Source organism: Oncorhynchus mykiss, chromosome 1 (genome assembly GCF_057628025.1).
Source record: "Oncorhynchus mykiss isolate SJ-2025 chromosome 1, ASM5762802v1, whole genome shotgun sequence".
In the NCBI taxonomy this organism is placed as follows: Eukaryota; Metazoa; Chordata; class Actinopteri; order Salmoniformes; family Salmonidae; genus Oncorhynchus; species Oncorhynchus mykiss.
Genome location: NC_143022.1, coordinates 16,633,181 through 16,657,579, shown reverse-complemented (window position 1 = coordinate 16,657,579; position 24,399 = coordinate 16,633,181). Strand labels below are relative to the sequence as shown.

Genomic DNA, 24,399 nt, shown 5'->3' with positions numbered 1-24,399 from the left:
TCTTTGTCATGTAGAATTATGGAGTACATTTTGTCTGAGGGAGTCATCATGATAGATGACCCAATCAGAGTAATGCATGCCTCTGCTTTTGTTGTCTGCACTTGTTCACCCTTTTGGGGTGTGGAGGTGACTGCTAATGCCAGGCTTCCCCAGTTACACAATTGAATAATGGGGTTAATGTCAATGGGGTTAACATCAGAGAGCTCATATATATACAAACCCACACATACACCCTTTTGCAGCTGGGGACACATAGGACACTTAGGGGAGTGACCCGAAACTCACAGACTCCGCTTCAACCAGCATCCATTACCTTGAATTATAGGGCTCTCCCGTGTGCGCTTCGCTAGCTCAAATAAATATAAATTATGAGCTTTCGGGCCATCTGCCTCATAGCCGTCTCCCCATTACAGAAACAAACAGTCTGCTATTGTGACTGATTGAGGCCTGCTTAATATGCACCCAGGGATGGCACACACAGGGGGAAAGGGCTGTTTGTATTTGGAGCAGAATCAGTCATAATATGAGGGCTTTGTTCAGTCCCAGCCTCCCAAGGGTGAAAGTGTGTAGAAATGAATGACACACACGCAAACACACAAAATCAAAAAAATCAAATCAAACTTTATTTGTAACCTGCGACGAACACAACAGGTAAAGACTTTAACGTGAAATGCTTAGGTTGGTGTCATTAAGTTGGAGTCATTAAAACTCGTTTTTCAACCACTTCACAAATTTCTTCTTAACAAGCTATAGTTTGGGCAAGTCGTTTAGGAGATCTACTTTGTGCATAACACAAGTCATTTTTACAACAATTGTTTACAGAAAGATTATTTCACTTATAATTCATTGTATCACAATTCCAGTGGGTCAGAAGTGTACTTACACTAAGTTGACTGTGCCTTTAAACAGCTTGTAAAATTCCAGAAAATGATGTCATGGCTTTAGAAGCTTCTGATAGGCTAATTGACATCATTTGAGTCAATTGGAGGTGTACCTATTTCAAAGCATACCTTCAAACTCAGTGCCTCTTTGCTTGACATCATGGGAAAAGCAAAAAAATAAATAAATGGTAGACCTCCACAAGTTTGGTTCATCCTTGGGAGCAATTTCCAAATGGCTGAAGGTACCACGTTCATCTGTACAAACAATAGTACGCAAGTATGAACACCATGGGACCGTGCAGCCGTCATACCGCTCAGGAAGGAGACGCGTTCTGTCTCCTAGAGATGAATGTACTTTGGGGCAAAAAGTGCAAATCAATCCTAGAACAACAGCAAAGGACCTTGTGAAGATGCTGGAGGAAACAGGTACAAAAGTATCTATATCCACATGACCTGAATGGCCGTTCAGCAAGGAAGATGCCACTGCTCCAAAACCGCCATAAAAAAGCCGGACTACGGTTTGCAACTGCACATGGGGACAAAGATCGTACTTTTTGGAGAAATGTCCTCTGGTCTGATGAAACAAAAATAGAACTGTTTGGCCACAATGACCATCGTTATGTTTGGAGGAAAAAGGGGGAGGCTTGCAAGCCGAAGAACACCATCTCTACCAAAATAGATGGCATCATGAGGGAGGAAATTAGGTGGATATATTGAAGCAACATCTCAAGACATCAGTTAAAGCTTGGTCGCAAATGGGTCTTCCAAATAAACAATGGCCCCAAGCATACTTCCAAAGTTGTGGAATAATGGCTTAAGGACAACAAAGTCAAGGTATTGGAGTGGCCATCACAAGGCTCTGACCTCAATCCTATAGAAAATTTGTGGGCAGAACTGAAAAAGCGTGTGCGAACAAGGAGGCCTACAAACCTGACTCTGTTACACCAGGAGGAATAGGCCAAAATTCACCCAACTTATTGTGGGAAGCTTTTGGAAGTCTACCTGAAACGTTTGACCCAAGTTAAACAATTTAAAGGCAATGCTACCAAATAGTAATTGAGTGTATGTAAACTTCTGACCCACTGGGAATGTGATGAATGAAATAAAAGCTGAAATAAATCACTCTACTATTATTCTGACATTTCACGTTCTTAAAATAAAGTGGTGATCCTAAGTGACTTAAGATAGGGAACTTTTACTAGGATTAAATGTCAGGAATTGTGAAAAACTGAGTTTAAATGTATTTAGCTCAGGTGTATGTAAGCTTCTGACTTCAACTCTATGTCTAATGAGTGTGTATGTGTGTGTGTGTGTGTATGTGTGTATATATATATATATATATATATATATATATATATATATATATATATATATATATAGTCTATTGAGTGTATGTGTATGTGTGTATATATATATATATATATATATATATATATATATATATATTTATGACTTATGAGTGTGCATAGTGTGTAAATATATAGTCTAGTGAATGTGTGTAGGGTCAGTGCAAATAGCCCATCCTTGACAAGGATCGACAAGTTGTGCGTTCCGAGATGCCGTTCTTCATACCACTGTTTTATTGAGCTATTATTTGACTGTTTGTGGCCACCCTGTTCGCGTGCACAGTTCTTGCCATCCTCCTCCGACCTCTCTCATCAACGAGTTGTTTTCACCCACAGGGTTGCCGCTGACTGGATGTTTTTTGTTTTGTCGCATCATTCTCGGTAAACCCTAGACAGTGTCATGTGTGAAATGCCGAGGAGGGCGGCCGATACTGGATCCGGCGCGCCTGGCACCAACCATACCACGCTCAGAGTCGCTTAGGTCACTGGTTTTTCCCATTCTAACGTTCAATCAAACAGTAACTGGATGCCTCTCTGCTTGCTTTATATAGCAAGCTATGGCCAATTTGACTCCTGTCTGTCTGTAGGCACCATCTATGAACGGGGTGGTGTACCTAAAACTGTCCAGTGAGTGTATGCATACTACTGTACATATTTTCCACTTTGTAAATCTGTTTGTATTGATAACTTCAAAGAAATTGTAGCACTCACCAATCAGGCATAGTGTGTGCATCCCTAAGTCCCTGTTCTTCTTGATTTCATCATCTTTCCGGTCTCCAGGTGTCTGTCCAGAACACAATGGACACAGTCTCTCCAAAGTTGTACAGCTGTCCAAAATAAATGTACACAACATGATTTAAAGCTAGAATCCTTATTTGAAACAATAACAAAGCAGCCACTCCGCCTCTGGTTTGGTAAAAAGCTGAGGGATGGGCCGGAGAAAGGTAACCACTCAAATTCATAGAAAGAGCCATGGATGACCATATCATGAAAATATTTTTAGCCATGTTGAGAATATACCGTTTTTGTTTACATTGTTTACAAACATTGGTGTAAAACAAGCTTATATTTTGCATTCTGATGGGGTACAACAGCATTGGACAAGAAAGGTCAGTTTCTCAAATAAAGAGTTTGTGGTTCTGGTTCACTTGTCTGAGAATCAGTGCGTCTCTTAGTGCTCTTGTGAGCTTATCGATTTTGTGTGTGTGTGTGTGTGTTTTTAACCAACTTTGTTTTTCAGTATGTAAAAAATTACATGGCAAAGACGTGCAAGCACACAGACCCAAAACATGCACTAGGACCCGACCCAACCCACCCCTTTCCCCAATACGCTAACATAACACAAGAGCACTGCAGTGCAAGAACAAAACACTGTTTGATAGGGCCGGTCTGATAAGACACATTAAACTGGCATTTTCATAATATATTTCTTACCATTTAAAAAACTGAATTAGAGAGCAGTTGTAATAGCTCATTTTAGCCATCTATTTACCTCTTATTTGAAACCAATTTCAAATTGTTACACTAATGTTTTACAAAATATTCTAATTCTCCACCCACATATTCCAAGTAATCTGAGCTCAAGTTGGTAAGTTGGTATTTTTTAACATTTGTTATTAGTAGTATCACAGGGAATACATCTAAAAAGGAAAGGTAAATTCTACAGGCAAATATAGTATACGCCCTCAGGGGAGTATACCCTTCCCCTGAGGGAGATGGTGAAACACAGTAGAAAGGTAAATTCTACAGGCAAATATAGTATACACCCTCAGGGGAGGGGAGATGGTGAAACACAGTAGAAACAGTGTTCCACAGGCAGGGAAAACACACCAAATCTTGACCCCTTGCGACGGGCATTGGGCACTTCATTAGAAAAGCAAAGCCTCCTTCTCTTCGGTCATTGCTCACTGGCAATGGCTTTGAGATGCCAGATCGCTTCCAATTAGTGCATCTGATGCGCTCCACTACCCACTAATGAAGACCCTGGCAATTGCCAGCACTGATGTTAGCGACGCTAATCCGTGAGGTACTGGGGAGAGACACAGCTGTGCTAAGCTAGCAGCCCCCACATCAGAGGCAGGATGGGACAGCTGGGCTCGTGCGCTCACAATGCTCCCCTGACAGGTCAATGTAGGGCCACATTATGATGTCCTGGGCTGGCCTGGACATTCAGCGGGATACGTGCTGCTCTGCCGTCTCAGTTCAAAAATATTCTTTCCCAATGGCATTTATGTTCTTTGATTGCTTTCACGTTGGGACGTTGCTACAGAATAGTTCAGATGAAGGGGCTTAGTAGACCAGACGTAATATGATGGCTCTTTTGACAATGTTTGTGGGGATGTAGTGAGTTTTAGGTTACAACATGTCTTTGAGTGGACTTACCTGGAGGCCACAGCATTCAACTGCGTTCATGGAGGCATTATGGATGACCCTGCATTGTATTCCAGCATTCACTTCTCTCAGTACCATGTCACTGTGGGTGGTGGAGGTAGAACCAAATGAACATCACGTGTTACTATAAACATGGCCTGATGCTGCCTTAGAAACCTGACAAAGCAATGAAGTCTACCATTTCACTTTGCTGCTCTATTTCCATTCCAAACCAACTGGCAGTTTGCTACAGTAAGGTTGGTTTTGGATGTACTTTGGGCAGTCAGACTCTTATTGTTCGACTGCTTGATTTATTTATTTCAAAAGCCAAACTTGGCCCAAACAGAATCCTTGGTTTTTAGATGTCATTAACATTATTAAACCCCAACATTCCTTGGAGCAAATCGTGACCGTGATGGAAAGTGGAGAATTTGACTGAACTCTTGCTCCCCTCCTCCTGGTCAGTGGTTTTGGTGGGGAGAAGAGCAGAGAAACATTCTGATCTTCACCAGGACGTTGAGTACCATTCAAGTGGCTCTAGCAGATGGGAGTGCAGTACAATGAATCAGTGGATCTTTCCAGAGACTTTGCTGTGTTTACACAGCAGTTAGGTCCAGTTTTGTCCTACTAGTTTCCATAGAACATTTCCCCATTGGAAAATAGCTGCAAAAACACTTTGCTTAATTGTGTGGTGCTCCGTTGAACATCGCAGTCATACCAAACGATTTTGTGAGATAGTGTTTTCGTAGCAATTTCAATTAGTTCCGTTTCCATTTGTATGGAAAGCAAATGGAAACTGCAGTTGGTAGTCATTGCGGACTGAAACATACCAAGGTCATGAGATTTAAAATATTTGTGGCATGCGATGTTGCTTATGATGGCAAGCATCAACTGTAGGTTTAGAGGAAAAACAGTGGTGTTCATCAAAGCAACTTATTTCAACCAGTTTTTAATGATGTTATTTCAACCAGATTCTAACATGTTTATATACAGTAACCTCATACTTACTAACTTGTGATGGTGAGTGATGTGTGTACAGTATGTGTGATATAACATCTCACCATAGTCAATCACTGTGTGTCAAGAAGTGTTAGTACATTCATTTCATTAGAGAAGTGTAAACAGGAAAAGTACATTTCAGTCATTTAGAAGATGCTTTTATCCAGAGCAACTTACAGCAAGTGGGAATCAAACCCACAACTCAGGCATTTCAAGCACCATGCTCTACCCACTAAGCCACAAGGGACAGTATGTTTGGTCGTGTGTAAGTGTTTCTCCATGTCAGTCCGAGATAACCATGAATTTATATTGATCACATGGAGATCTCTCCTTAGCGTAAATAAATAGGTCATGGCAGGCACATATATAATAAGGTTTGATAGGCACATATACAATAAGTCATGTCATTCCAGTTGACATAAGCCTTCTATATAAAAATAAAAATGTATTTCATGTGTTATGACATTTTAAGATGCAGGTTATGACACTAAGCCCGTTTTCATCCACAGAATATTCATGTAAAAATCTGCCGCCAATTGGATGGAAACCTAGCTACTGTTATGGATGCGTCACGTTTTGAACAACACTTCAAGTAAAGTGTTACTGATTTGTTCTGCCCACTGCCAGGGAGACATGATTTCAACAACCACAAGATGCATTACACTGATGCTGTTCACTACACTGGTGTCGGAAGTAGGATGGCGCCTGTGACATATACACTGCTCAAAAAAATAAAGGGAACACTTACAACACAATGTAACTCCAAGTCAATCAAACTGTCCACTTAGGAAGCAACACTGATTGACAATACATGTCACATGCTGTTGTGCAAATGGAATAGACAACAGGTGGAAATGATAGTCAATTAGCAAGACACCCCCAATAAAGGAGTGGTTCTGCAGGTGGTGACCACAGACCACTTCTCAGTTCCTGTGCTTCCTGGCTGATGTTTTGGTCACTTTTGAATACTGGCGGTGCTTTAACTCTAGTGGTAGCATGAGACGGAGTCTACAACCCACACAAGTGGCTCAGGTAGTGTAGCTCATCCAGGATGGAACATCAATGCGAGCTGTGGCAAGAAGGTTTGCTGTGTCTGTCAGCGTAGTGTCCAGAGCATGGAGGCGCTACCAGGAGACAGGCCAGTACATCAGGAGATGTGGAGGAGGCCGTAGGAGGGCAACAACCCAGCAGCAGGACCGTTACCTCCGCCTTTGTGCAAGGAGGAGCAGGAGGAGCACTGCCAGAGCCCTGCAAAATGACCTCCAGCAGGCCACAAATGTGCATGTGTCTGCTCAAACGGTCAGAAACAGACTCCATGAGGGTGATATGATGGCCCGATGTCCACAGGTGGGGGTTGTGCTTACAGCCCAACACCGTGCAGGACGTTTGGCATTTGCCAGAGAACACCAAGATTGGCAAATTCGCCACTGGCGCCCTGTGCTCTTCACAGATGAAAGCAGGTTCACACTGAGCACATGTGACAGACGTGACAGTCATGGAGACGCCGTGGAGAACGTTCTGCTGCCTGCACCATCCTCCAGCATGACCGGTTTGGCGGTGGGTCAGTCATGGTGTGGGGGTGGCATTTCTTTGGGGGGCCGCACAGCCCTCCATGTGCTCGCCAGAGGTAGTCTGACTGCCATTAGGTACCGAGATGAGATCCTCAGACCCCTTGTGAGACCATATGCTGGTGCGGTTGGCCCTGGGTTCCTCCTAATGCAAGACAATGCTAGACCTCATGTGGCTGGAGTGTGTCAGCAGTTCCTGCAAGAAGAAGGCATTGATGCTATGGACTGGCCCGCTATGGACTGAATCCAATTGAGCACATCTGGGACATCATGTCTCGCTCCATCCACCAACGCCACGTTGCACCACAGACTGTCCAGGAGTTGGCGGATGCTTTAGTCCAGGTCTGGGAGGAGATCCCTCAGGAGACCATCCCCCACCTCATCAGGAGCATGCCCAGGCATTGTAGGGAGGTCATACAGGCACGTGGAGGCCACACACACTACTGAGCCTCATTTTGACTTGTTTCAAGGACATTAAATCATAGTTGGATCAGCCTGTAGTGTGGTTTTCCACTTTAATTTTGAGTGTGATTCCAAATACAGACCTCCATGGGTTGATACATTTGACTTCCATTCATTATTTTTGTGTGATTTTGTTGTCAGCACATTCAACTATGTAAAGAAAAAAGTATTTAATAAGAATATTTCATTCATTCAGATCTAGGATGTGTTATTTTAGTGTTCCCTTTATTTTTGTTGAGCAGTGTACATGAGGGACTTGGTATAGTGAAGTGTGGGGACATGCTCTCCTGCAACAGAGGGGATAGTGAAACAATTCTAGGCTCTTTAAGATCTCCCCCAAGTCGGCTTGACCCTATTGGAGCAGTGGTGAGACAGTTTGGCTAAGGCCTGGGTTAATAGGTTAATGAACAACTTTTACAGCATAAAAAACAAGTCCAGTAATCAATGGTCTCCCTTACACAAATGGATCTCCTACCACAAGAAATTCCACCTCACTGACCTCAGACTCTTTCAGGAGCTCATCATCCTTCTGTTTCACCATGTCCCCGTCGGCCAGTATCAGCTTCCGTCCATAGTCCTCCTAAGGTCAAAGATCATCACACTCAAAACACACAATGTCTTTGAATTTGCTTAAAAAACAGTGGTGTCATGTTTTATGCAATAATGGATTCACTTTATCTGATGGCAACCTTTGTCCCCATTCTGCCAGCTTGAGCTGTTGTTTAGCAAATATACAGTGTGTGTCTATAAACTATACAATTTGTGACCTTTACTCCATTTTTAAGAAAACACTAGGAGTGGGAATTATCACTGAAGCCGCAGTCTGTAAGATTTCCAGCCACTCACTACAATGGTAATTTCAACTAAAGAAACTTGAATGTAATGTCATACCAGTACTCTTGTTTTGATCTGAAACTAGAAGCAAAGTCAATAACGGGCACTTCAGAAGGGATTATACCCTGATGCAGTTATCACCTGCTCTGGACTACTTGAGGGCTGACTTCAAAATGTACAAGGGATCAAGGGATTGTAGCATGCACACAATATCACTGTCACCGCATTCACAAGTAGTATATAATATTAACCATACCAGTGCATCTTTGCCAACTGTCAATGTGGACGTGTACACTTCCTAGTAGACACAAATTCATTGCTTTACAATTTCTAATCCCTTTACTGTGATGTCCTTTGCACCTACTAACCCAAGCCCAATAAAGTACAGCTTCGTAATGTCAAAATATCACGCTTTTTTTAACAACTGTCTTGACCACAGAGTAGGCTAGCTAGCTAGCTAAAGTACTAAACCTAGCAGAAAACAGACCGCTGCAGTTTTAAAATGGTCCAGCATTAGTTATGACAGAAGATATACAAGCTGGTACCTACAACATGCTTGCATTCATTAAAGAATTCACTTAAGAATACAATGCACAATTCTTACAAAACTGTTTGGAGCCACTTGGCACTAAAAGCTTGTGTAGCCACTATACGCTTTCACATACAGTACCAGTCAAAAGTTTCTACATTGTAGAATCAAAACTATGAAATATCACATATGGAATCATGTAGTAACCAAAAAAAGTGTTAAACAAATCAAAATATACTTTAGATTTTTCCTAGTAGCCACCCTTTGCCTTGATGACAGCTTTGCACACTCTTGGCATTCTCTCGACCAGCTTCAACTGGAATGCTTTTCCAACAGTCTTGAAGGAGTTCCCACATATGCTGAGCACATGTTGACTGCTTTTCCTTCACTCTGAGGTCCAACTCATCCCAAACCATCTCAATTAGGTTGAGGTCGGGTGATTGTGGAGGCCACGTCATCTGATGCAGCACGCCATCACTCTCCTTCTTGGTCAAATAACCCTTACACAGCCTGGAGGTGTGTTGGGTTATTGTCCTGTTGAAAAACAAATGATAGTCCCACTAAGCGCAAACCAGATGGGATGGCGTTGCATAATGCTGTGGTACTGTAGCCATGCTGGTTAAGTGTGCCTTGAATTATAAATAAATCCCGACACTGTCACCAGCAAAGCACCCCGACACCATAACACCTCCTCCTCCATGCTTCACGGTGGGAACCACACATGCAGAGATCATCTGTTCACCTACTCTGCGTCTCACAAAGACACAGCGGTTGGAACTAAAAATCTTACATTTGGACTCATCAGAACAAAGGATAGATTTCCACCGGTCTAATGTCCATTTCTCATGTTTCTTGGCCCCAACAAGTATCTTCTTATTGGTGTCCTTTAGTAGTGGTTTCTTTGCAGCAATTCGACCATGGAGTCCTGATTTACACAGTCTCCTCTGAACAGTTGATGTTGAGATGCATCTGTTACTTGAACTCTGTGAAGCATTTATTTGGGTTGCGATTTCTGAGGTTGGTAACTAATGAACTTGTCCTCTGCAGCAACGGTAACGCTGGGTCTTCCTTTCCAGTGGCGGTCCTCATGAGAGACAGTTTCATCATAGCACTTGATGGCACTTCAAGAAACTTTCAAAGTTCTTGAAATGTTCAGGATTAACTGACCTTCATGTCTTAAAGTAATGATGGACTGTCGTTTCTCTTTGCTTATTTGAGCGGTTCTTGCCATAATATGGGCTTGTTCTTTACCAAATAGGACTATCTTCTGTATACCACCCTTACCTTGTCACAACACAACTGATTGGCTCAAAGCGTTAATAAGGAAAGAAATTCCACAAATTCACTTTTAACAAAGCACACCTGTTAATTGAAATGCATTCCAGGTGACTACCAAGTACAGCCAAGAGTGTGCAAAGCTGTCATCAATACAACTACAACTACTACTAGGAAGAATCTCAAATTTGTATAACACTTTTTTGGTTACTACATGATTCCATATGTATTATTTCATAGTTTTGATGTCTTCACTACTAATCTACAATGTAGAAAATATAAACAAATGAAGAAAAACCCTTGAATGAGTAGGTGTGTCCAAACTTTTGACTGGTACTGTACGTCTTGACTCAAAATATTATTGATTTTACAACAGAGTTGCATGTCTTCCTGCAATGTGACCGCTTTCCAGCCGTCATTAGAACAGTCAGACAACCGTTTATCGTCAGGTATAGTAGGCACAGGTTGCATTTTTGGATTGTTTATAATAAGTATAAACGCACAAAGTAATGCGATTGTTAACGGCATGTATGAAGATCATACAATCACAGTGCGGTGTGCATGTTGTCATTGCTCACCAAATATACACATATTTCACTTTATAAAGTCACTAAGCCTTTACTAGCCTCTATTCACAATCACTATTTATTTAGTCAGACGAGATCATGGGGTTGTGATTTGCTCTGATTGTAGAGACTATAGTGAAAGTAAAAAGGATACAGTTGTCAATGTTCCAGCCCAAGTCTAGCTCTGGAACTGGGCCCCACGTACCAGAGGAGGCTGCTGAGGGGAGGACAGCTCATAATAATGGCTGGAACGTAGTGAATGGAATGGCATCAAACACATGGAAGCCGCGTTTGATGTAAACTCAGCAAAAAAAAGAAACGTCCCTTTTCAGGACCCTGTCTCAAAGATAATTCGTATTAATCCAAATAACTTCACATATCTTCATTGTAAAGGATTTAAACACTGTTTCCCATGCTTGTTCAATGAACCATAAACAATTAAGGAACATGCACCTGTGGAACAGTCGTTTAGACACTAACAGCTTACAGACGGTAGCCAATTAAGGACACAGTCATGAAAACATAGGACACTAAAGAGGCCTTTCTACTGACGCTGGAAAACACAAAAAAAGAAAGATGCCCTGGGTCCCTGCTCATCTGCGTGAACATGCCTTAGGCATGCTGCAAGGAGGCATGAGGACTGCAGATGTGGCCAGGATAATAAATTGCAATGTCCGTACTGTGAGACACCTAAGCCAGAGCTACAGGGAGACAGGACGGACTGCTGATGGTCCTCGCAGTGGCAGACCACGTGTAACAACACCTGCACAATCCCATTGAGCACGTCTGGGACCTGTTGGATCGAAGGGTGAGGGCTAGGGCCATTCCCTCCAGAAATGTCCGGGAACTTGCTTCACGGTGGGAACCGTGGAAGATTGGGGTAACATATCACAGCAAGAACTGGCAAATCTGGTGCAGTCCATGAGGAGGAGATGCACTGCAGTGCTTAATGCAGCTGGTGGCCACACCAGATACTGACAGTTACTTTTGATTTTGATCCCCCCCCCCCTTTGGTCAGGGACACATTATTCAATTTCTGTTAGTCACATGTCTATGGAACTTGTTCAGTTTATGTCTCAGTTGTCAAATCTTGCTATGTTCATACAAATATTTACACGTTAGTTTGCTGAAAATAAACACAGTTGACAGTGAGAGGACGTTTCTTTTTTTGCTGAGTTTATTTGATAACATTCCTCTTATTCCACTCCAGCCATTTCCACGAGCCCATTCTCCCTAATTAAGTTGCCACCAACCTCCTGTGCCACAGAGTTCCTCTAATCCACATGTCAAACTCATTCCATAGCGCCTCCCTTGTACTTGATTGATGAATTAAGGTCACTAATTAGTAAGTAAGTATCTACCCTCACCTGATTGTCTAGGTTTTACTTGAAAGGAAAAAACAAAAACCAGCATACACTAGGCCCTCCATGGAATCAGTTTGTGGCTGGAAAGCGATGACCGTAAGATGACGGAAGCAGAAGTGTTGTTTGAAGATGAAAGGACGTCCAGTACAGCTAGCGAGAGAGATGAGTGGACAACATTAAAGTCCAAGAATGGAAGAAAAAGGGCTAAAATGGTTGTGGAAAATGAGTGATGAATCATTGCTTGTTGGAGTACTTTTTTGGATAAAGATGTTTATTTGGAGAAAGATGTTTATTTGGATCAAGATGTTTATTTGGATCAAGATGTTTATTTGGACCAAGATGTTTATTTGGACCAAGATGTTTATTTGGACCAAGATGTTCATTTGGACCAAGATGTTTATTTGGACCAAGATGTTAATTTGGATAAAGATGTTTATTTGGGAAACCCTTTTGAAGCCATAAGGATGGTGAAGGCGGCGTTGGAAAAAGTGGATGTAGTCAAAGTAACCAGGAGTAATATGGTGTGTATCTAAAGAGCAAAAGCAGTGTGCATTGTGCCTCACGAAATGATCGACGCATGAAGTGAACAGCTTTGATTTTCAGAGCAGGGCACCAGTAAAAGGTGTTATCTCTGGTGTCGGTTGGACAATGATAATCAATATCTTTGGCAAAAAAATCCAGGAGTAGTTCATGTACGTCGCTTGACTGGTATGGAGGGAAAAGGGAGCTAAGTGTATCTGTATTATTGATGTTTGATGAGAATTTATCACCGTAAGAGCGTTCATGCAAAACCTGATGCAATGAAATAAGTGTAAAAAGTTTAGTCATGTGTTAAGTGTTTACAGACGGAAGGAATATGTTTTTGAGAAGTCTGAATTTAAAATGTTGCAACTCGTATTTCCCGAATTCCCCGAGTGCCCTGTTAGGGTGAAAGGGGTTGAAGTGTCAAGGATCAAGGCTGTACAGCAAATCTCCAATGTGGAGGCAGTGAAGAGCATTGAGAGGGCAAGAGACCACAGCAAATGTTATACTTCAATCAAGTGATCTGGATACACTTATTGTGAAAAGGTGGTTTTTGTAGCATTTCTAGTCACAGTTATTAATTGTACTGCACAAGTGTCCAAGAAGTCCAAGAGGCTGTGCATTATATCTGCAGCAGAGAAGGTTTTGGGCCTCCAAGACTTAACGGCAGAAGCACTGCCAGGAAATGTCCTGCCATCACAGAATCCTTCTGAGCCTGTGTCGGGACCTGACTTAAACAGAAAACCAGGCTGATTTAGTTTAATATTTCATTACTGATAGTTTGTAAGGAATTTAAATATTTTACCCCACATTTGTTCCTATTTGGATCATTATTATCCACCTGTACAGTAGGTGGCGAAATGCACATATAAATGTTGCAAACACCATTATACCAAAAAGGAAGAAGAGTTTGAGGCCCCTGCTCTAATCTGACTGGAATGTGTTTGGAGTTTAGATTCTAGTTGATACATTGTATTCTAGGTCATTCGTGTATTGTAAAACTATACCCAGGGAGCAGAACTTTTATGGGTCTGGTTCAGGCAATACCCAAGCTCTTGCATCAGTGTAGCCTACAGTGTAAACAAAGATGCATAGAGATGATGTGGAAAAGACCTGTAATCCAATCTCCTTCCCTTCAATAAAGTATTTGACATTATCTGACCACGTTTCATTAAATCAATATACTGTTCACAGAAATGCAGCATTTTGGCACCAAATGGAGAACTTTGGTAATGAAAACCTAGATTTAGAGAAAGGGTTTGAGGCCAACATGCAGGCCAACAGTGAAGGGGTTTGCGGGCCCCATCTTGTCTCTACACAACAGCTCTTTCAATGACCTGCTTTGAATGAACAGAGTGAGTGAGGCACTACCATTGTGCTGGGATGGGGAAGCAGAGTGTGTTTCCTAAACCTCCAGTCTTGGACTCCTTTGCCAGCGTTTCAGCCAACACATAATCCATGAAAGTGACAAAATGTACAGTAAACAGGGGTTAACTCTCACAAGATCAGAGTGTGATATCACTGACACCAAGTGAGGAAATGACGACTATTTTATGATCTATTTGAAGACATATGAAACCTGATCTGGTGAGATTGCTTCCATGTAGGCTTCCTACATGTTGAGCATTTTGGTACCAAATGGAGAACTTTGGTAATGAAAACCTAGATTTAGAGAAAGGGTTTAGTTGAAGGAAGAGCGACAGAGGCCAGTCATACAACAGCCTGTAAAGATCGTCTAGAGCTGATAGCCTGCCATTGTGTGCAGAAACAAATAAAAGGTATTATCAGGACTGTCTGGGGAAGAGTTCTGTGGTGTAAATTAAATGAACACCAATTTAAAAAGATCAGATATTTTTATCTTCAATCTCAAAAAACAGGAAAAAGAGGACAGGTGACTTCATGTGATGAAGGTGGTTTCTATTTATTAGAAGCTACTCAATCAAGACTGCAAACTGGGTTTTGGGGTTAGTTAAACATACCATTCAGTCACATTCATTCACAGGTTTTTTTCAATCAATGTGGATTTTGGTTTCACTCTAAGCATTGTTTTGCTGAGGACACGCATCCAAATGTACATCTTTGAAGACCAAGGTTGGATTTCTCTAGAAACCTAATTTCCCGGCTTGATTAAATGGGCCCCTTAATTGAATGTGGTATTATAGATCTAACAGTTGAAGTGAGAGTTGAAAGAATTGGAACACGTCCCATAACTCTAGGGCATTAACCATCTGGTCCACCAATGAACCATTTGGTAAAAGGTTGTTATTTGAATAGCGTGTCAAATTATTTTGTTTCTTTGTGATTCAAGTTACTAACTGAAACATGGTTGTCAATATGTAATTCCCTTTAAATAAAGTTAATTTAAAAAAATGTTTTATTGTATTTCCTGTCGGACATCAGCGTGATCAAGACAAAGGAGATGATTGTGGACATAGGAAAAGGAGGACTGAGCACGCCCCCATTCTCATCGACGGGACCGTAGTGGAGCAGGTTGAGAGCTTCAAGTTCCTTGGTGTCCACATCACCAACAAACTTTCATGGTCCAAACACACCAAGACAGTCATGAAGAGATCCTCAAAAGGTTTTACAGCTGCACCAGAGAGCATCCTGATGGGTTGCATCACTGCCTGGTATGGCAACTGCTCGGCCTCCGATCGCAAGGTACTACAGAGGGTAGTACGGTCCAGTACATCACCGGGGCCAAGCTTCCTGCCATCCAGGACCTCTATACCAGGCGGTGTCAGAGGAAGGCCCTAAAAATGATCAAAGACTCCAGCCACCAAAGTCAGACTGTTCTCTCTGCTACCGCACGGCAAACGGTACCGATGCACCAAGTCTAGGTCCAAGAGGCTTCTAAACAGCTTCTAACCCCAAGCCTTAAGACTTGAACATCTAATCAAATGGCTACCCAGTCTATTTGCATTGCCCACCCCCTCTTTTACACCATTGCTACTCTGTTATTATCTATGCATAGTCACTTTAAATATGTACATATTACCTCAACTAACCGGTGTACCTGCACATTGACTCTGTATCGGTGACCCCTGTATATCGTCTCCCTATTGTTATTTTACTGCTGCTCTTTAATTACTTGTTTGTTTTATTTCTTACTCTTATTTTTAAAACTGCGCTGTTGGTTAGGGGCTTGTAAGTAAGCATTTGTATTCGGGGCATGTGACAAATAAAATTTGATTTGATCTACTTCACATTTTTTAACTTTGTTTCTAGCATAACATCAGAATGATTTGTTTTACCTTAAAGGTGAGGAATTAAATACTGTATATTTCGTAATGAGGTGAAAGAAAATGATTTCCTTAAGGGCTTGACAGTGCTTCTTCCTTGCCATTTGTAAAGGTCCAAAAAGAGCCCGGCAGCAGACATTGTACATGGCAAAAGGAGCTCACTGAACCCTGGCAATGGGATTTGAGGCATGCCCGGATCTCTCTCTTTCTCCCTCTGCCCATTCCAACACTGCCTGCCACCCCAGCCTGTTCCCTGCTTCCCAGCAGTTTCCTGGGAAACTTCACCCGGCCAGCATCTGAAAACAATTTGGTTCTTAATGAGAATTTACTTCACACAAGTGGTGTGGGAAAATGGGGGGGTGAAAGAGAGGGGGAGAGATGACGGAAAGAGGAATTGAGTTCTGCTACACTCAACATGGACTGCCCTGTGCCTGTTTATGTAGAGTACTTGAAGGAATAATGTCTGGGCCACGGTGTTCTTTTTTCTATTAGAGCAGCAGTTTTGATGCTTCTCGGCTCCTAATACTCTGCAATGATGCTCTTTTCCTTATGAAGTATAATAGATGTGTTGCTTTGTCTCTCGTTATAATTGTACCGGAAAAATGGGTAGATGATGTGATACACTTTTGAAGCGTGCCACTCTTCTCTGTCTAATATTAGGTATCTAGGCTTATCAAGCTATCAGCTCTACCTAATTCACCTAATATTGCAAGACTCTCTGATTAACCCTTCAAGTGGTAAACAGCCTGGCTCTCCCCTGGCACCGCTCCTCCCCAAACCTGCGATTGGGGCCCAATTAATGGCTGTGGTTGTTGTTTTAGTGGCTGATTATGTAATGGCATTCTGTGCTCCTCTGAGCGGATTCCGTCTGCCAGCTTTCACTGGAACTCTGTTGTCCTGTGCTCCCTTTTCTCTCCCGTTTTGTTTGAGTCCAGTCAGCCAGCTTTCACTGGAACTCTGTTGTCCTGTGCTCCCTTTTCTCTCCCGTTTTGTTTGAGTCCAGTCAGCCAGCTTTCACTGGAACTCTGTTGTCCTGTGCTCCCTTTTCTCTCCCGTTTTGTTTGAGTCCAGTCAGCCAGCTTTCACTGGAACTCTGTTGTCCTGTGCTCCCTTTTCTCTCCCATTTTGTTTGAGTCCAGTCAGCCAGCTTTCACTGGAACTCTGTTGTCCTGTGCTCCCTTTTCTCTCCCGTTTTGTTTGAGTCCAGTCAGCCAGCTTTCACTGGAACTCTGTTGTCCTGTGCTCCCTTTTCTCTCCCATTTTGTTTGAGTCCAGTCAGCCAGTGGCAAATTGTCCTTGCAGTGAGGGGCAATATGGTTGGACTGTGTTCTGGTGAGTGTCCTCCTCACACACATGAACATGAACTATTTCCCAGTCCTTAGCCCCTTGGTTAAATCTACTATAACTCAGCATCGGGAGGACTTTCAGAGTAAAGGTGCAACTTGTTTTGTATCCCAAAAAGGATAGGAGTCAAATCAAATCAAATCAGAGTCAGAGAGGGGATGGGGAGAGATGTGTAGAGAAAGTGAGATACAGTGTGGACTAAAAGAGAGTGGGTGTAAATATGGTATTTGAATGTGGCTGTTTGGAGACATTTTATTAAAAAGAAGTTCCCAATCTATTTTAATATAATATATGCCACTTGGCAAATGCTTTTATCCAAAACCACTTACAATTATGCAACCTCACTGGAATAGAACCAATAACCTTGGCCTAGCCAGCAGGCATCACTGCCCACATGTCAACATGACAGTGCAGTATAACAATTAGAATTAGTAGAAACAAATTTAGCACAAACGACAAGCAACTAATATAAACAGCAGGAAGGCTGCCTTGTATTCCTACGCTCTTATCTGGGCATGAAACGACTGGTTTCCTCCACTGGCTGCAGTCAGACCTCTCCCACATCTCACAGTGTCCCCTATGTCAGGTAGATGTTGCTGACTGTGAACCAGATACTGTATGTCAGGGGAATTGTCAATAATGTGTTTCTTTAGACCTGGTCTGTTGTCATAGCACCCCGATGCCCTCAACAACCCCCAAGGTTCACACTGGAGAGAAACCTGCTCTTGAAATGGTGGAAGTGGTATTGTAACATGGAAATTAGGGTAGAAGACCAGTCTTATCACTGGAACCATGGAGACAACATTTTTGTCTCAGACTAAGAGAAAAGTGGATGGAGTATTTCACCAGTTGAAGCATTCCTGGTGGCAGGTAGCCTAGTGGTTAAGAGCATTGGGCCAGTAACCAAAAGGTTGCCTGTTCAAATCCCTGAGCCAACTTGGTGAAAAATATATGTCTGTGCCCTTGAGCAAGGCACTTAATCCTAATTGCTCCTGCAAGTCATTCTGGATAAGAACATCTGCTAAAAATATAAATTACATTTTATTAATGAGCCTTAGTGAATTATAAAAATAACTAAGTGAAATATGACAACGATTATTTAGACCAAATGCATTTCATTGGACTGACGAGCAATGTTCATGGCAGGATAACCATGTTTCAGCAATGAGACAAAACTGTTGGACTTAGAAAAGTCCTTACACACGCATATCATAACACATATCCTAACGACGGATAAACCCAACATGCAAACAATGGAAGGTCAATGTGAGAGGTGACAAAGCTGTTCGCTATGTGGATGACTACCAGGAGAAAACACCTTTACAATTGCATCCCTGAAACTACGAGAGGAATTCAATGCATTTCCAGAAATGGGATGTACAGACGAGAATGTCTAATTTCCTGGTGACATCCAGGCTTCCTGTCAGTAGCGTGTCCTGTCAGTAGCGTGTCCTAACCCACAGTGATACATACATCGTTCTCTAACAATTGTAGGGTACACACACGGACTCAGTTCAAAGGAAAAAGATGGAGAGGTGAGTTTGCAATTGCAAAATGTGACAACCTAAATATGGCTCTGGTAACAATGGGATGTTCTCTGGGCAATTGATCAAAAAGATGAGGGGACGAGGCAGTGAGTAGTGAGTAGTTCAGGCCATAGCTTCACTGTAACCTAACGCCATTTAGCTGGTGTTGACTAATAGCATCCAGCCATACATTCCTTAGTAGGGTTTTTAATATACTATAACCAGATGTTTTTACACCTGGATCTCCTGAAAATAAAAAGGTTAACACTACATTATGGGCATTCGGAAATGTTTGAGGCCGCACAAATTTCCCAACTTCAGGAGTAAATGAATGCTAACAGTGAAAATGTACACTGTACAAAAATATAAATGCAACATGTAAAGTGTTGGTCTCATGTTTCATGAACTGAAATAAAAGATCCCAGAAATGTTCCAAAAAGGTTATTTCTCTCATTTTTTGCACAATGTGTTTACATCCCTGTTAGTGAGCATTTCTCCTCTGTCAAGATAATCCATCCACCTGACAGGTGTGTCATATCAAGAAGCAGATTAAACAGCATGATCATTACACAGGTGCACCTTGTCATGGGAACAATAAAAGGCCACTCTAAAATGCGCAGTTGTGTCACAGAACACAATGCCACTGATATTTCAAGTTGAGGGAGCGTGCAATTGGCATGCTGACTGCAGGAATGTCCACCAGAGCTATTGCCAGATAATTTCATGTTCATTCCTCGACCATAAGCAGCCTCCAGCGTCGTTTTAGAATTTGGCAGTACGTCCAACTGGTCTCGCAACTGCAGACCACGTGTATGGCATCGTTTCGGCGAGCAGTTTACTGTGTGCCCTATGGTGCACTATGGTGGCGGTGGGGTTATGGTATGGGCAGGTATAAGCTACGGACAACGAACACAATTGCATTTTATCGATGGCAATTTGAATGCACAGAAATACTGTGACAAGATCCTGAGGCCTATCGTGAGGCCATTTGAAATCTATAGATTAGGGCCTAATTAAACTACTTAAATTGACCGACTTTCTCATTTTCTCATCATTCTCAACTGTAACTCAGTAAAATCTTTGAAATTGTTGCATGTTGCATTTATATTTTTTTCCCAGTATAAAACCAGTAAAAAAATATGCAGGTTGATTTAAAAGCTGTAGCCAGCCAATGTTGTGCAAACCTTGCAGTGAAACAAAGCGTCTAGGGAATCTGGCCCTATAGGTAAATGAGCCTGTATGGTTGTGATTGAGCAGGGTAGAGTAGTGTTTGATAGCAGACCCCAGTCTGTGGGTGAATCCCTGTAGAATGACCCTCTCGTTCTCTGGGCTCCTCTTAGCATTCATTGAAGCACAGTGTTCAAGTCCACGGGGCCTGAATGAGCCCCCTTTGTGCAGTAATTGGAGATGGTTCTGTTGGGGCAAACAATGAAGTGCTGGGCCTCCCCTCCTTCTCCCTATCTCCTTCCCCTCTTTCTCTTCACCACTGTCATTCTCATCACGCTCTCCAAACACTCTGCTCCAACAATTGTGTAACTTTTTGCATAAATGCATATAAACAAACAGAGCACGAATATCTGGGATTGATTTATGTTTTTGGGGAAAATAACTTTCTCAAAGTCCTTGACATTGTTTCCTTTGAGCACTTGTGAACCTATTTCTCTAGCTGCTAAATACTGCAGATATTTGCAGGTACAATGCATTCAAAAGTATTCAGACCCCTTGACTTTTTCCACATTTTGTTACGTTACAGCATTATTCTAAAATGGACTCAACATTTTACTCAATCTACACACAATACCCCATAATGACAAAGCAAAAACGTTTTTTTTTATTTTTGCAAATGTATTAAAAATAAAAAAAACACTGAAATATCTTACTTACGTAAGTATTTGTAAACCCTTTGCTATGAGACTGGAAATTGAATTGAGTTCAGGTGCATCCTGTTTCCATTGATCCTCCTTGAGATGTTTCTACAACTTGATTGGAGTCCACCTGTGGTACATTCAATTGATTGGACATGATTTGGAAAGGCACACACACCTGTCTATATCAGGTCCCACAGTTGACAGTGCATGTCAGAGCAAAAACCAAGCCATGAGATTTAAGGAATTGTTCGTAGAGCTCCAAAACAGGATTGTGTCGAGGCACAGATAGATCTGGGGAAGGGTACCCAAAAATGTATGCAGCATTGAAGGTCCACAAGAACACAGTGGCCTCCATCATTCTTAAATGGAAGAAGTTTGGAACCACAAATAATCTTCCGGGAGCTGGCCGCCCGGCCAAACTGAGCAATCGGGGGAGAAGGGCATTGGTCAGGAAGGTGACCAAGAACACTATGGTCACTCTGACAGAGCTCCTGAGGTCCTCTGTGGAGATGGGAGAACCTTCCAGAAGGACAACCATCTTTGCAGCACTCCACCAATCAGGCCGTTAGGGTAGAGTGGCCAAACGAAAGCCACTCCTCAGTAAAAGGCACACGACAGCCTACTTGGAGTTTGCCAAAAGGCACCTAGAGGACTCAGACCATGAGAAACAAGATTTCCTGGTCTGATGAAACCTAGATTGAACTCTTTGTCCTGAATGCCAAGAGTCACATCTGGAGACAACCTGGCACCATCCCTACGATGAAGCATGGTGGTGGAGGCAGCATCATGCTGTGAGGATGTTTTTCAGCGGCAGGGACTGGGAGACTAGTCAGGATTGAGGGAGAGATGAACGGAGCAAAGTACAAAAGAGATCCTTGATGTAAACCTGCTCCAGAACACTCAGGACCTCAGACTGGGGTGAAGGTTCACCTTCCAACAGGACAACGACCCTAAGCACACAGCAAAGACAATGCAGGAGTGGATTTGGGACAAGTCTCTGAATGTCCTTGAGTGGTCCAGCCAGAGTTCGGACTTGAACCCGATCGAACATCTCTGAAGAGACCTGAAAATAGCTGTGTAGCGATACTCCCCATCCAACCGGACAGAGCTTGAGAGGACCTGAATTGAAGAATGGGAGAAACTCCCCAAATACAGGTGTGCCAAGCTTGTAGCATTATACCCAAGAAGACTCGAGGCTGTTATAGCTGCCAAAGGTGCTTCAACAAAGTACAGAGTAAAGAGATATTTATCTAAATGTGATAAAGTTTTCTATTTTTTTAAAATGTGTTAAAATTTATGAAAACCTGTTTTTGCTTTGTAAATATGGGGTATTGTGTGTAGATTGATGAGGGAAAAAAGATATTCAATACATTTTAGAATAAGGCTGTAAAATGTGTAAAAAGTCAAGGGATGTGAATACTTTCCGAATGCACTTTGTATATAGCCTATTTCTGCTACAGCTGAATAAACATCAAGAGAATCCATAGGTTCCTGTCCAATTTCTGGTCAAGTGCTTTTCCCACCTTCATACATTATGCAAACAGGATCTGGAAGCAAGGAATTATAGTTGTCTCAGCTGGAATGTCCTGTCTGAGGCGGAAGGTTGAACTTGAAAATCCAGAATCCACTTTACAAGTAGAAGATTATGGGAGATTAACACATAAAATTAGATGGAAAAGACAGTGTCATAACTAAAGTTAGGTAGTAACTCAGTTTCCTGTTCAGCAATTCTAGATACAGTGCCTTGCGAAAGTATTCGGCCCCCTTGAACTTTGCGACCTTTTGCCACATTTCAGGCTTCAAACATAAAGATATAAAACTGTATTTTTTTGTGAAGAATCAACAACAAGTGGGACACAATCATGAAGTGGAACGACATTTATTGGATATTTCAAACTATTTTAACAAATCAAAAACTGAAATATTGGGCGTGCAAAATTATTCAGCCCCCTTAAGTTAATACTTTGTAGCGCCACCTTTTGCTGTGATTACAGCTGTAAGTCGCTTGGGGTATGTCTCTATCAGTTTTGCACATCGAGAGACTGACATTTTTTCCCATTCCTCCTTGCAAAACAGCTCAAGCTCAGTGAGGTTGGATGGAGAGCATTTGTGAACAGCAGTTTTCAGTTCTTTCCACAGATTCTCGATTGGATTCAGGTCTGGACTTTGACTTGGCCATTCTAACACCTGGATATGTTTATTTTTTAACCATTCCATTGTAGATTTTGCTTTATGTTTTGGATCATTGTCTTGTTGGAAGACAAATCTCCGTCCCAGTCTCAGGTCTTTTGAAGACTCCATCAGGGTTTCTTCCAGAATGGTCCTGTATTTGGCTCCATCCATCTTCCCATCAATTTTAACCATCTTCCCTGTCCCTGCTGAAGAAAAGTAGGCCCAAACCATGATGCTGCCACCACCATGTTTGACAGTGGGGATGGTGTGTTCAGCTGTGTTGCTTTTACGCCAAACATAACGTTTTGCATTGTTGCCAAAAAGTTCAATTTTGGTTTCATCTGACCAGAGCACCTTCTTCCACATGTTTGGTGTGTCTCCCAGGTGGCTTGTGGCAAACTTTAAACAACACTTTTTATGGATATCTTTAAGAAATGGCTTTCTTCTTGCCACTCTTCCATAAAGGCCAGATTTGTGCAATATACAACTGATTGTTGTCCTATGGACAGAGTCTCCCACCTCAGCTGTAGATCTCTGCAGTTCATCCAGAGTGATCATGGGCCTCTTGGCTGCATCTCTGATCAGTCTTCTCCTTGTATGAGCTGAAAGTTTAGAGGGACGGACAGGTCTTGGTAGATTTGCAGTGGTCTGATACTCCTTCCATTTCAATATTATCGCTTGCACAGTGCTCCTTGGGATGTTTAAAGCTTGGGAAATATTTTGTATCCAAATCCGGCTTTAAACTTCTTCACAACAGTATCTGGTGTGTTCCTTGTTCTTCATGATGATCTCTGCGCTTTTAACGGACCTCTGAGACTATCACAGTGCAGGTGCATTTATACGGAGACTTGATTACACACAGGTGGATTGTATTTATCATCATTAGTCCTTTAGGTCAACATTGGATCATTCAGAGATCCTCACTGAACTTCTGGAGAGAGTTTGCTGCACTGAAAGTAAAGGGGCTGAATAATTTTGCACGCCCAATTTTTCAGTTTTTGATTTGTTAAAAAAGTTTGAAATATCCAATAAATGTCGTTCCACTTCATGATTGTGTCCCACTTGTTGTTGATTCTTCACAAAAAAATACAGTTTTATATCTTTATGTTTGAAGCCTGAAATGTGGCAAAAGGTCGCAAAGTTCAAGGGGGCCGAATACTTTCGCAAGGCACTGTATTTGGGTAAAACAAGATGCAAGATAGAACTCTCACTAAAAGCTTCAGTCATTCAAAAAGTAATATTTAAATCTGAACTGGTTTTCTAACAGATTAGTAAGAATGTCTCACCCCATGTTCAAGAATGGCCTTTTTCCCTTTATTCAGATTACAACCTCTCACTTTCAGTTATTTGAAAATCTTTTAAAAAATCACTATTTTTAAACAAGCCATAGAAAGTTGTTTGCGATTTCAGTTTAATCAACCAGAAAAGACAGAATAAATATTACAACAAATATTATGGTTCAACTCAAATATACTAATTATTAAAAATCCAATATTTTTGGATATAAAATAAAAGGGTTAAATCTTTGTAA

General features: G+C 41.9%; 1 pseudogene; it reads right to left on the bottom strand.

The window, feature by feature from the left end:
- Positions 1 to 622: 622 nt before the first annotated feature.
- The window catches only part of LOC110529632 (diphthine methyl ester synthase-like), a 47,486-nt pseudogene continuing 23,709 nt past the window's right edge, over positions 623 to 24,399 (bottom strand).